The following is a 2,548-nucleotide window of genomic DNA, read 5'->3' on the forward strand; positions in this document are numbered from 1 at the left end:
TATATATATGTATGTATTTATTTATGCGTATGTATCTTTGTGTCCATGTTCCGTGATTGTCCCCCCCCCACCACCACCATCGTTTGACAACCGATGTTATCGTGTTTACGTCCCAATAACCAATAGAATAAGTACTAGTCTTACAAAGAATAAATCCTGGTGTCGATTTCTTCAACTAAAACCCTTTAAAGCGGTGCTCCAGCATAGCCGCAGTCAAATGAGAGAAACAAGTAAATGAATAAAAGAATATATTGTCAAAGTTATTGTGACTTTTAATGAATTGTGGTGAATTAGTTCACTGTATTCAGAATAATAATGATAAAAAAATTAAACTGACTTATGGGCCACATTAGTTAAAACCAATTAATACAAGCTCAAAAATGAGAAATTTAAATTGGTACCGAATCGACCAACATGAGAGACAAACTATATTCCATCAAATAAATGTGAATAAAACTTGTAGCCGTAATGAATGTCCTCATAAATTAAAGCATTTGGATAAAATAACAGGTACTGAAAAGATATTCAATTAGAATAGCAAAACCTTTTACAGCATTTTTTCTTAAAATATGCAAATGTTTTTATCGCAGTTTCTAAATCTATATTTTCTTAAAACATTATTTTCTGCTAACAAATCGTCACTTCTGTCATGAACGACCTAAATATGACTCTTATAAGCATCCATTTACTAAAGCTTCTCTGCCTGTGTGGTCGCAGTTATATGCATCATAAGTTTTATTGTTAATGCAACCCACAGATTCGGTATGTCAACATATATCTAGTTATTGTTGAATCTAGCGCTTTTATATCTTCAGCGAATAAATCTTTAGGATGATAATTTTAACTACATCCGTTAGCAGTGCAGTTTTCTCAGTATCTTGACTTATCCTTTAACCTTTGGCATACTTATCTCAGTTTATTTTTATCTGACAAATTTCAATATAGATTTATTGACATGTACACTGCCTAAAACGTCATAAGAAACATTAATCATCACTAGAAAACTAATCTTCTATTTGTGCTACAAGAGTCTCTACTTCATTTCGCATAACAAGATCAGAAGCAGATATTTCTGGAAGTTTTATAAGGAGCTTCGCAGATCCCCATAATTACATACTTCATGGCTTTGGTACTTTCTACTCTGCACTACTATTTAGTTTCACATAATAGATTTGCAGGTAAAGGATTTGTCATTTTATAATTTCATAACATCGTTCAGGAGAGGCAGAAAGCAAAACATATAAGCACTGGACAGTACCAACACAATGAAATGGATTTCCGGTAAATTCACCACTCTCTAATCAACAGACTTAGACTATGACATTGACATGCCGATGCCCCACCTCCGATGATGAGGTGGGGCATCGGCATGTCAACACATTAGACTAGCTCGCGAGCAAATTGAATATTTAAAAGATACGACCAAACCAATAGGAGCTGCTAGATTTTTATTAGTTAAAAAAAAATCAAGAACAAATGTTTGCAATACACTCTAGGATTTTATAAAATAAAATATCTTTCTTGTATCTCCTTCTCCACATGAATTCACAAAGATAAGTCAACCATGGCCAGGTACTTTCAATTTGTTGGGTGAGAGTTCCATCTGTTATGAAAAACAATTATAGAACAAGTGGTATTTACACTCCTTCTTCTCCACAGTGATGTCTAAAATACTCGCTTCTGATTGGCTAAATACCCAAATTTTGCAAATGTTAAAGGCTAATAACTTTTTAATTATGAATTCATAGGAACAATGAATTCCATTTTGATATTTTCATAATTAATATACAAAACTTAATCTATATACCAAATTTGAAAATAACTGGAACCAAATTGTAAACAGTTACGAAAACCACAAAGAACCCTGCTTTCCACTAACAAGTCTACTTCCATTCTCTCGTATTATCCATGATCTGCGGTATACATAGAAGGCATGTAGTCAACAAAATGTGTTCCTCCCTTGAAATGTCTTCTACATTTGAAAGCACATTGTAAGTGAAAGCTGATTCACACGACTTATACCAGCATATAGTCTAACAGAAGGTTGTAATATTTGGCTTCTTTAGCTCGGTTTAATATATTTTTCTGAACAGCGTTTCCCAGAAGATCAATATTTCATTCTAAACATTTTCCCACCATAATGAATGAATGTGATTACTTTAGACACGACCCGGCGTAAATGTTTGTTCATTGTCAGATCAAATTTTCCAAATAGCGAAAAATGTTCTACAAATGTCTGATGTAAAATTTAAATGATGTGTCTGAAGTTCCCCTGAAAGCCAAATTCTTTTTAGCTAAATAGAGTGATGTTTATTAAACATTCGTTTTTCCCTCGTGAATGCGCCACCTTATCAATTGTTTAATGGGTTTGCAATGAGAATGTCGTAAATCACATCTTAAAACATTTAGAGGATGCATGCAATTCTCATGTAGCTGTAAATATCCACGAGCATTGTTCGAGTTATGTATTCCAAATTTTCTTTCAATGTTTTTTTCTTAAAAGCTAAAAAATTTGTACAAAACAATAAATTTAATTATCTCTTTCGGA

At 32.8% G+C, this 2,548-nt stretch overlaps 1 protein-coding gene across 1 annotated transcript in view; it reads left to right on the forward strand.

Moving 5' to 3' along the window:
* LOC106874031 (contactin) overlaps positions 1-2,548 on the forward strand; it is a 164,816-nt gene that overhangs the window by 36,511 nt on the left and 125,757 nt on the right. The gene's annotated exons all lie outside the window — the stretch shown is intronic.

This window comes from Octopus bimaculoides, chromosome 6 (assembly GCF_001194135.2).
Source record: "Octopus bimaculoides isolate UCB-OBI-ISO-001 chromosome 6, ASM119413v2, whole genome shotgun sequence".
In the NCBI taxonomy this organism is placed as follows: Eukaryota; Metazoa; Mollusca; class Cephalopoda; order Octopoda; family Octopodidae; genus Octopus; species Octopus bimaculoides.